At 38.7% G+C, this 12,635-nt stretch overlaps 1 protein-coding gene across 2 annotated transcripts in view; it reads right to left on the bottom strand.

Annotated features, from left to right (window-relative positions):
• The window catches only part of LOC122789773 (synaptotagmin-like protein 2), a 1,041,792-nt gene that overhangs the window by 231,217 nt on the left and 797,940 nt on the right, over positions 1-12,635 (bottom strand). The gene's annotated exons all lie outside the window — the stretch shown is intronic.

The following is a 12,635-nucleotide window of genomic DNA, read 5'->3' as shown; positions in this document are numbered from 1 at the left end:
AAGGAGAAAAAAATGGATTGTTAAACTGTGTGGTTTATTTCCACCTGGATTAAATGAACAATTTTGATCACCCAGTCATATACTCGATTCAATTAAGTGCATGTATAAAAGACTATCTGAAAAGGATTTAATTTACACTGAGGAAGGCTGTGTTGTGTACCAGCCGAAACTGGTTTGTGTTTGTGCATTGCATTACTGAATAAATTTATGATTTTAGTCTTACAGTTTGCCTGACTGCGGTGGTGGTGCTGTGGTAGTGTTGTCGCCTCATACCAAGACGTTGTCCCGTTCAATTCTCAGCTAGAGCATCTTCTGTGTGGAGGCATATGTGAATGGGGCATGCCTTCATTGAAGGTTGTGCATCAGGGCTGGTAACTCGGTACGTAAAAATCCACTACCAATCATTAGCGGACCGGAGTTCCGCTGTGGCGACCCCTAACCGGGAAAAGCCGAAAGACACAAACAAACACACAAAGTCTTACAGTTTGCTGGTTTACTTTTTGGATTTTGGACTCTACATTGCCAAGCTGTGCAACTGCCTTTCGTGCAGGGGGAACTCTTCTGATGCAACACACATTCTTCTTCCCTGCTGGGGGTCTGTGAGACTGGTGTGGGCTGCATGTCTTATCTGCAGCTCACAGTAAAGGAATATACTTTTTGCTGATTGGAAGTTGGATTTAATCTAGTTTTCTGTAACTTGGCTATATACATGGTTTTTCACTGAGTGTCAACAGTCAAGGTCGGTTTTGTAGCAGCAAAATAATTTTTGTTATATGAAGCAGCCGAGCAGCAGAAGTAGAAGCTACGCATTTACGAGCCTTCATTTTTCACCATTCTCTATTCAAGCTTCAACACCAACGGACTTTTCCTGACTATGGGTAAATGAAAATAGCCTTTTTCAGGAATTTGGCCACATTTGTTCTATAAACTTTTGTTTGCTGTACATGGGCTGTGAAGGGGCTCATTTTCAGCCTACCAGTCGTCTTTTCAACTGTTGTTTTCCATTTTCGGATGATATTTTTCAAGCTAATTTATTGGGCTGTTCATGTTTGGGACAAAACAACAATATTTGGTCATTGTTCATACATTTTATGTGTTCCTGGGTCACTTTGAGGATATGTTTCATGCAAACTAATTTTTGACTAACTTTTTGGAACGGAGTTAACTTAGGGTAATAAGGGCTTCTTTGGAATTCAACAGGTCGCATATACGAGTGGCCAATTATCATTTTACTCTCACTACACTGGGACAAACAGGACTTTGGACTCTTAACTGTACTTTTCTGATTTCATCAGGAATGTTCATGCTGTGGGATACAAGTGTTTGAGGGACAAATTTGGGACTTGTATGATGAAATCACAGTCTGCTTCAAATTATGGACATTATAACAACAGTTAAATTGTTGTTTACAATTTATATGGTAATTTTTGAGGGGTTTTCATTCCAAATTGTATCTGCTCATATTACTTATGTTGTGACTAAGTGTTTAGGTGTTACAACATACAAATTTCTACTCAACTGTATTGTTCTAGGGGCAGTTACAATTTTGATCAACGGGTCAAGTAAATTGCTTTGATTTATGTCAGCTAGAATAACAATTTGATTACCATTTTGAAGCATTGAAGTGTTTCAAACCAAATACAACTGTGAATATAATATGGTTCAGGTTTTTTTGAAAATATGTATCTGTTTTGAATAGGCTGTATTTGTGTGAAGAACGGAGTTAATTTAGGGTAATAAGGGCTTCTTTGGAACTCAACAGGTTGCTTACACGAGTGGCCAATTATCATTTTACTTTCACTACACTGGGACAAATGGGTCTTTGGACTTTTAACTGTATTCCTTTTCTGATTTCATCAGAAACGTTCATGCTGTGGTATACGAGTGTTTGAGAGTCGAATTTGGGACTTGTATGATTAAATCACAGTCTGCTTCAAATTTTGGACATTATAACAACAGTTAAATTGTTGTCCATAACTTATATGGTAATTTTTGAGGGGTTTTCATTCCAAATTGTATCTGCTCATATTACTTATGTTGTGATTAAGTGTTTATGTGTTACAGCATACAAATTTCCACTCAATTGTATTGCTCTAGGGGGAGTTATAAATTTGATCAATGGGTCAAGTAAATCGCTTTGATTTATATCAGCCAGAATAACAATCTGACTACCATTTTGAAGCATGGAAGTGTTTCAAACCAAATACAACTGTGAATATAATATGGTTCAGGTTTTTTTGAAAATATGTATCTGTTTTGAATAGGCTGTATTTGTGTGAAGAACGGAGTTAATTTAGGGTAATAAGGGCTTCTTTGGAACTCAACAGGTTGCTTACACGAGTGGCCAATTATCATTTTACTTTCACTACACTGGGACAAATGGGTCTTTGGACTTTTAACTGTATTCCTTTTCTGATTTCATCAGAAACGTTCATGCTGTGGTATACGAGTGTTTGAGAGTCGAATTTGGGACTTGTATGATTAAATCACAGTCTGCTTCAAATTTTGGACATTATAACAACAGTTAAATTGTTGTCCATAACTTATATGGTAATTTTTGAGGGGTTTTCATTCCAAATTGTATCTGCTCATATTACTTATGTTGTGATTAAGTGTTTATGTGTTACAGCATACAAATTTCCACTCAATTGTATTGCTCTAGGGGGAGTTATAAATTTGATCAATGGGTCAAGTAAATCGCTTTGATTTATATCAGCCAGAATAACAATCTGACTACCATTTTGAAGCATGGAAGTGTTTCAAACCAAATACAACTGTGAATATAGTATGGTTCAGTTTTTTTGAAAATATTTATCTGTTTTGAATAGACTGTATTGGTGTTTACTTTCCATACACATCTGTCTATCTAGTCTTTACAATACATTTAGTGAAAGCAGTAAACTACACAAATAACTTGATTGTACAGCATAATACAGTTTGGACAGGAACAAACAGCATTGATACATATAATTCTATTCCACTTAGCCCCTTGTCAGGTAACTGATATATCTAAGAATTAGGGCCAGCATTATCCCTAATTGGGGGTGCCTGTCATATAAATATTTAAATAAAAGTTTACAGATCAACAGGTCAGACTTCTGTTATCCACTACTGATATCATATCATTGATTCATACTGTTTTGTTGGATGTGCCCCAGACTTTTCAGGCTCAAACTTTTTGGATCAAGGGTACTTTGTATTGCTTGTGGTTGCCCCATCTTAAACTTCCATTTGGGGGTTTTCAACTGACAGACCATTTAAATTTTGTATTTCAAAACATTTTTTGTTATCTATGATCAGACTTTTTGATCTGTGATTGACATTTTGTACTTGAAATATTGGGCTGATTAATATTTAAACCAACAACCTATTACCCATACAGACTAAAGGCTGGCCATGTGTATGTCAGTCTGTTTTTGAATGGGTGTAGCACTGTCCTGAAGATAACAAAGTGAGTCACAAGACCAGAATTGAAGACTGTATTCAAGGCACTTACAGGGGCTATTATTGTCCATTCTATATTTCTTATTAATACAATTACCAAATATAAATTGGACTAATATATGGCTTAGCATTGTTATTATATATCTAGCAAGGGCTAATATTGCCATCAAAAATTTATATATTTTTGGACAATTTACCAAGTGGTTTTACAACAAGTTTGCAAGCAACAAGAAACTAATTTCTATAGGTTTGCTAGTCTATTTATATCAATACCTAGAATTAATAATATTTTTTTTCAAGGAATATATTGCACCATAATGGAATTAACAAAAATATTAACGGGTTTGTCAGCTGACAAGGAGGACTTGGGAGTTTTCGGATTGGGCACTACACACAACAATGATCCAAATGGCATAGCCATAGGCCCAGAGTCTAGTTGTGGTTTATGTTTTGATAAACTACAAAAGACCATGAGATCTCTCAGGTCTCATGTCTCGCATTCTAAACTCTTTAAAGCATATATGGCCAAAGGGATCACATATAGGGGACTACATATCAGAACACAACCATTAGTAAATGAGGCTGATGATGAGCTAAATAAACAATGGATGGACATCCAACAAGCTACTATGGGTTTTGTTGAAGCCCTGGCTAAATTCCATGATAGAGTCATTGATTAGCAGATTGGGGAAGTCACTAAGTTATGTTCTGATGCACAGACATATGAAGGACAGTCCTTCTTTACTAGTAATTTGAATAAATTGGCCAAAGACTTATCTGGTCTTGAAGAACAATTGAAAACCAGGAAGATCAAAAAATTCCAGAGGACCAAACAGACTATCAGTTTGGTAACCCTTTCAGTATTAGTAAACAGGTTAGATTTCAACATGCACAAACAAGAACTCCCAAAAGGAAATGACCAAGGTCGATTTTGAAAACGCAACCTAATGACACAGGGTCATCTACTGATGATCTGTCTTCATACACAGATACAGACATGCAACACACAACAGACTCACCCACCCCCAAGAGGGTATACAGTTCAGCCCTTTTAGGCCCAAATACAAAAGAGCAGGCAGAAAACATGCAAGAAATAAACATAGATGGGCTTTTGAAACTAATAACTCGGAAATAAACCAAAATAATGTTAATGTTTTGAATATTTCTGATGTAAGTTTGTCTACTACACAAATTGAACTACTCAATAAAGGTTTGAGTTTTATTCCTGGCTTCCTAGTAACTGAGGATCTTCTAGCACAAGATGTAATGCCATTTTGTAGACATATAAACCGTAGATTGCATTTTGAGGACTCTACTGACTTTGGTGTGGAAAATGAATTTATTTATGACAACTCAAGGTATATGCCTCCCATGAATCCTATAGTGCATCAATTTCAAAGTAGTGTTCTCAAAGATCTACACTATCACAGGAGTGAATTTACTTATAAATGAAACAATCTCTCAAAGATCGAATGGGAAGCATTATTCGAACTACAGAATAATAAAGACATCGTCATTCTTTCTGCTGATAAAGGTGGGGCCATAGTGGTAATGAATTGGCTTCAGTATGATTCAGAAGCCAAAAGACAACTTCAAGATAGGCGGTATTACTTAGAAATGTCTCTGGACCCCACCTTTAGGTTTAAAAAACAGATAGATTAATTCCTATCACTAGCTAAGGAAGAAGGTATCATTAGTGACAAGGTTATGCAACATCTCACTATTAAAGATCCTATGAGTCAATACATTTATTTTTTGCCTAAAATACACAAGGACCCTGTTAAACCACCTGGGAGACCAACTGTGTCTGGGAGAGACTCTATCACTGAACCATTGTCATTATTTCTTACCAAACAACTTAAACCACTATTGCGGTTGGTCTGATCAAACATACAAGACACCACAAAATTCCTGAAAATTATTTCAGACACCCAACTTGAACCTGAATGATTGATGTGTACTCTAGATGTTAGTGCCCTTTACACAAACATCCCTCAGGCTGCTGGCTTAGAAGACATTGAATACTGGTTGTATAAATCTGAATTATATCAGCCAGGATTCAATACCGTTTTATTAGGCCTGACAGAGCATGTCTTAACCAATAATGTCTTTTTCTATCAGGACACATACTATTGGCAAATCAAGGTTATGACCATGGGGGCATCCTTTGCCCCCATTTATGCTGACCTTTTTATGGCCTTTATTGAAGAACAGCTAATCTGTGATGCAGGCCATAATCAGTACCTGACAGAGATAGACATATGGAGGCAATAATTGGATGGTTGCTGAATGGTATGCAGGTCAGATGTGGAATATTTGTCTGAATTCATTGAATATTTAAATGAAAACAAATGGGGTCTACACTTCACGGTTAACTTTGACACGAACATCATTACTTTTTTTATTTTTCCATCTGTAGAAAATCAGATCACACCCTGTGTACCGAAGGTTTCCAGAAATATCCCCAATACAATACCCTCCTCCATCCATCCAGCTTTCATCCGCCCCATATAGCTAAAAACATCCCCAAATCCCAATACATTAGAATGAGACATATTTGCTCTCAGAAATACAGACAGGATCTGACCTACAGATTCAGGGACAGGGGATATCAGATGGGACATGTTCTACCGGCCAGCAATTGGGCTAATACACACAAGAGGGAAGACCTTTTGATATACAAACAACGGGAGCAGCAAAGTTTGGCACCTATTAGGCTAGTGACCACAGTGTACAGAGACACTGGAATATTCTACAGAGTGATCACAATCTAACTAATATTCTACCAGACAGATGTTATTTTTCATTTCGTAAGGGTTGAAACCTAGTCTCACATTTGAACCATTACAAACATTCACACTCCAGGACACCGATTCAAGAAGTACAAACTACAATAATGGGTGAGGTGCTCACAGGATGCTACCCCTGTGGACATTGCACTCACTGCAATAAGGTTTTTAAGTCCAAACAATTTACAAGCAAGAACTGTGGCACAGTTTATGATATCAATTTTTTTGCCAGTTGCAGCAGCGAATGGCTGATTTATTTAGCTATGTGCAGCTGTGGCTCCTTTTACATAGGACAAACCTCAAGACCATTAAGACTGAGAATTTCTGAACATACTAGTGACATGAAGAATAAAAAACAAGCAGTGCTTTATATAAACATTCCATAAAACATTCATCTGCCAAGTTTAGTTTCATGGTTATAGATATCATGAAAGGGAATAAATCCAACAAAGCGGGGTGGCATTCCATTCTTGACACAAAGGAGAAAAAATGGATTGTTAAACTGGGTGGTTTATTTCCACCTGGATTAAATGAACAATTTTGATCACCCAATCACATACTTGATTCAATTAAGTGCATGTATAAAAGACTATCTGAAAAGGATTTGATTTACATTGAGGAAGGCAGTGTTATGTACCAGCCGAAACCGGTTTGTGTTTCTGCATTACATTACTGAATAAATTTATGATTTTAGTCTCACAGTTTGCAGGTTTACTTTTTGGATTTACACTCTGGGAAAATCTGACTGGGTTAAAAAAAACTTTCTACAAAAACCCAGTGATAAAAGCTCCAAATAAAGATTCAATATTTGTTTTGGTTACAGACAGTAAGACATAGATTGTTTATAATAAGCATGTGAAATGAGACTCATTTAATAGAGAAGGTATCACAATGCTTTAATAGAAAAAGCACAACTTGTAAGACAAATATGACTCAAAAACAGTGTCATAATTATTCTAAAGCAAAAACAAGGTCTTTACACTTGACAAGGTTGATGCTTTCATTCCCAATCACAAAGTGGAACTTTTTCATCAGAAGAGGTTCTGTTCTGTGATAGGGAAAGAAAGCACTCAGACTAAGCTGATTAAAGACATCTATATAGATGGTGTGTTTTTTTGATTTCTGAGTTTTGTTTGCAGGGTTGTTTTTGGTTCATGCTTGACAAGATCAAGAATTAGGAGTTTCACATGCAAACTGCTTTACAAGAAAGTTTGAAGCACATTCGACTAGGTGAATGAAATGTTATCAATAGCAACAGTAGATGCAGGCATGCCGGAAAATGCACTTCACAGAAAAGTGTCAGCTGGAACAGTCAGCAGGAAGTCCAGCACTCATTTACTAGCTCGGCCAAGTATGTAACCAATCACTGTGAACTGTGATTATGGTGAATATATATATATATATATATATATATATATATATATATATATATATATATTAAATCTAAGACTGTTGTGTCTTGGAGTATTGAGGTAAAGTTGTGTCTTGGAGTATTGAGGTAAAGCAAACTCAAGAAAATACACAAACACCTGAAGTGTACAGGGATTTTTGGTGGAAAAGCTTTCCTGCAGAAATGCTTCAATAGCATTTTAGCACATTTCAAATTTTACTGTATTTCTTTGGCAATTACAGTTTATTTTTGTAGTTGCAGAAAGTACAGTTGTGTACACTTACCATAAATGTAGATGTTCGAGTGTATTCACTGTTGCAGTCATTACATTTGGGTTATCTGCTTGCGGGTAGCCCTCAGTCAGCCTGATTAACAAAGTCTTGGGTCCTGCGTCGGTTGCTGTCCCTTCTTCCATGACTTCAGGTCGTCAGGGGTATAAAACATGCAGCCAACGCCATTACATCAGTTTTTCTTGCTGTGCGGTACCCGAAGCAGAAGCAGTTCGCAATTGCCAGTCGGCCGACTCCTGAAATTTTCCTTTTTGAGTTTCAGAACCAAAGTCTTTAACTAAAAGCTAAGTATCCCGTTGGGGAAACTTTTTCTTGCTCTTAACCAATGTCAGTAAAAGCAAATAATTGCATTGCTTGTGGAAAGCAAATATCTCATAAAGATTTTCATTCATACTGTATTCCTTGCCTAGGCCCAGACCACGACGTACCTCACTGTCAGTTTTGTGCCTTATTTAAACCACGAACTATCCTTTGTCGGTATATTTAAGCTTCTAAATATTTTGGTGCTCGGTTCAATTATCCTGATATGTCTTCAGTAAGCCATCCAACTGTCGGCATTCCAAAAAAATGCAAAGATAAAGACAGAGACAGGCTGCCTAGGTCCAAAGCTGACAATGACGCTTCTCTTCAGTCGCCAATTCGCCGGTAGACAGTGAGGTGCTTTTGCAGCCCCTGATACCCATTACTTCTGATTCACAGGCCTCTACTGAGACCCATTCGGAGTCCGGTATGCCGCGAGATGCTTCAACTGTGGAACCTGCGGATATCTCTACCTTGGATGAGTCTGGAGCCACTGTGCAGGCACCGGCTTCTGTGGGTGTATTCAGGCCTACTGACAGAAACCGACACAGGACCCAAGACTTTGTTAATCAGGCCGACTGAGGGCTACCTGCAAGCAGATAACCCAAATGTAATGACTGCAACAGTGAAACACGAAGAACATCAGGTATTTATGTTTTGAATAGCAGCATGTACAACATACTGATTTTACTATCCCAACTTGATTCACTTACATGATTGAGTCACCTTACAGGATGACAGAAAGGAATGCGATGCATGTGTTACAGTTGGACTTTAGACAGGCCTTTGACACAGTACCTCACAGAAAGCTAGTAGAAAACTTAAGAGAAGAGTTTGGATAACAGAATGGTGGAAAGGACTGAAAAGTATTCAAAAGGGAAGCATTTGGTGTTCATTAAAGGGGAAATTGTCATAAGAAAATTGCAAGGAGTGAAGTCCTGTAGGGTTCAGTGCTGGGAATGATCCTTTGGATACTACAACGGGCATAAAGAGGAATTTCAGCTCTTATGCAGATGACACAGGTATTGATACTCTTGTCATAAGTGGTGGGAATGGTCAACAGAAAGAACAGCACTGGCTGGTATCATGGGCACATATGTGTTAGCTAGGATTTAGTGTAAAAAGTGCAGGGTTATGCATTTTGGATGGGAAACCCACTAGAAATCCCATGGTCTTGTCAGGATGACTTTTATCTGGGCAGAGGAAGGAAAGGACTTAGGTTATCATCACCACTAACTCAAACTGTGCTGTGCATTGTGAAATGGCATGGTGAAGGCCAGTAAGATACTTAAGTGTGTGGTAGGAGGAGTGGGTTCAGAGATACAGAGGTCTTTCTTCCACTGTTCAGACCAGTGATAAAGACACATTTGGGTTCCTGTGCACTATTCTCAAAGTTATAAAGAATACAAGAAATTAGACTGACAGGATCTGTCAAAATGGTGGAGGGTATGGAAAGCCTGAGGTGAAGGGAAAGACCTAGAAATCTTCTAAAAAGCTAGGAAAGAATACATCAAAAATCCAATGAGAAACAGAATATGGAAAATAGCTAAATGACTGCCGAATCATACACCAATGCACTTTACGAACATGTACATAAATGCATGGAACTAGCCATAGCCAATAGAGTCAAGATGCTCTCCTCCAAAAAAGGAAGCCAATCTGGTGGTTCCCAGCTATCAATAAACTCTATAACAGAAGGAAGAAACTGTTACAGGAAAAGGTGAAGTTCCAAGACTGGAAAAACTCCCTCATTAGCCTCAACAAAAAGTTGAGATCCCTTATCAAATCCTCTAAAGCCAGCTATGAAGACAGAATTGTGGCACACACTAAAAAAAAACACAAAGCTTTCTATAGTTATATCAAGAACCTCCACGGCAATAGCCAGATTTGCTCTGAGGTATTACACAATGGTACCTCTTATATTGAGCCAACAGTTATAGCCAACATACTAGCCAACAGATTTAGTGCTAACTTTATCCCTCTCCCCCCAAAGGCCCAATCATAATACCAGAAGAATGCCAGGTACCCAGCATTTCTTCAGCACAGGTAAGAGCTGCATTGTCCAAGGTCAAGAATACAGCATCCATGGGACCTGATAATATCCCTGGCTGTGTTCTACATGAACTGCAAAATTAACTGGCACCACATCTGTGTGCCCTGTTCAATCACAATCTTACCTCAGACTTTGTCCCTACCAAATGGCGCACTGCTACAGTCATCCGTCTCCATAAAGGGGGAGCAACAACAGACCCTGGCAATTATCACTTCATTAGCCTGATGAGTCTGATATGTAAAGCTATGGAACACATCATCATGGACCTGCTTAACAAAGATATAGGTAATCTCCAAACGTTTGACCCCACACAGTTTGGCTTTGTTAAAGGGAGATCTTGCCTGCTTAACCTGGTTGACTTCTTTGAGACAGTCACCAAGGATGTGGAAAAGGGTAAGGCAGTGCATACAGCCTACCTCGATCTGGCCAAAGCCTTTGATACCATACCTCACTCAAGAATTATTGATAAACTCACCAAACTGGGCATCAACCCCTAGATCACTAGGTGGATAGCAAACTGGCTCACAGACAGAACCCACAGACTGAAAGTAGCAGATTCCAAATCTGACTGCTAACCAGCCACAAGTGTAGTCTCACATGGATGGGTCCTAGGTCCTCGACTGTTGGGCATCTACTTCTCAGAGGTCTAGGCCAACATGGAGGGACTCTGGCTGACCAAGTTCACAGACAAATGCAAACTGGGAGCCATTATCAACTCTCCAAGTGATGCAGACATCCTACAGAAAGGCCTCACTGATACCAATGACTGGTACGGAGTCATGGCCTTAAGCTTAATTTTTATTTATTTATTTATTTATTTAAATTTGTTGACCGGGAGTATCCGACTGGACGTAGGTCCATTTTCAGCGGAGGCCCGGGGAGAAAAGCTCCACAGTTAAAATAAACAGACAGTATTTACATTGGATTACATAGTGATTAACAATTTACATAGAAATTACTTACAACATATTTACAGATGAAGAACATAGTACATCAGTAGACAACTAGAATCTTTATCTGTGAAGTGCATACCAGACATTAACAAATGTTACAAGACGAAGAAGTTCATGCTGTATAATAAGTACTGGCTTATGAGCATCTGAGCTTGCTATAATAAAGGTAGTTAGTGGAGTGGAAAGAAAGGTAGTGGTTGTCTGGGGTGGGTGATATTAGAGTGGGAGTTGCAAGGGCATAGTCAGCATATTTTTAGTTGTGCTTTTAGTAAAGTTTTGAAGTGGGTGCATGATGGTATGGAGGTAATTGTGGGTGGGAGTGAGTTCCATAATTTGGCTATGGCGCAAGAGAATAGTGCTTCACCAGCAGAGTTATTGGCTTTAGTGATCTGCAAGTGATTTTTGCTGCTGAATCTTAGTGGTCTTGTGGTGCGATAGGGTTGGAGTAGATTCTGGAGGGATGGGACATTTAGTGGATGTTTTACTAGTTTGTGGGTGAGTGAGAGTTGATACCAGTGAAGGAGGTGAGGGAGTTCAAGCCAGCCCAGTTCAGAAAGTGAGAGACAGTGGTGACTACAGTAGGATGCCCCTGTGGCGAATTTGGCGATTTTGTTGTAGCAGGTCTCTAGCTTGTTTAGATCACATTACCTTAGGTTGGTATATATTGGAGAGGCATAAAGTAGGGTGGAGATAAGGTGGGAATTTGCTATTGAAATCTTTGCTGCTTTGGTGAGAAATTGCTTATTTCTGTATAACGCTCCTAGTTTTTTGTGGACCTTTTTTATAGTCGTGGATATGTGAATGTCAAATTTTAGTTTATTGTCTATTTCCACTCCTAGCAATTTGGTATGTTCAGTTGGGTATATAGTGGTGTTGTCTTTTGCTGTGATGTTAAAGTGAGAGTTGTTTTGAGAATGTTTGGTAGGTTGGAAGATGAGTAGTTTAGTTTTGTTTGGGTTGAGTATTAATCGGGCATTGGATAACCATGTTTCAACAGAGGAAAAGGCTTCCTGTGTGACTTTTTGCAGTTTTGGTAGGGACTGGGCTGAGCAGATGATGGTCGAGTCATCTGCGTATTGTACGAGTGTGCCATGTTTGGTGGCAGAGGCTAGATTATTGGTGTAAACCGAGAAGAGTAGGGGTCCAAGGATGGATCCTTGGGGAACCTCTATGGAGACAGGTAGTTGGGGAGATATGTCATTCTGCCATACAACGGATTGATGGCGGTCAGACAGGTAACTCTGAAACCAGTTGGTGACCGATTGTGAGAAGGATAGGTTATTGAGGACAGAGATAAGTTGTTTGTGTGGGACCATGTCAAATGCTTTAGATAGGTCTAGGAAAGTAGCAGAGGAGAGATAGCCATTGTTTTTATGCTGAAGGATAGTGTTAGTAAAGGAGAGTAAGGCAGTGGTG

Source organism: Protopterus annectens, chromosome 15.part0 (assembly GCF_019279795.1).
Source record: "Protopterus annectens isolate FY-2018-M chromosome 15.part0, PAN1.0, whole genome shotgun sequence".
NCBI lineage: Eukaryota > Metazoa > Chordata > Ceratodontiformes > Protopteridae > Protopterus > Protopterus annectens.
This window is presented reverse-complemented; position numbering and strand designations above follow the sequence as displayed.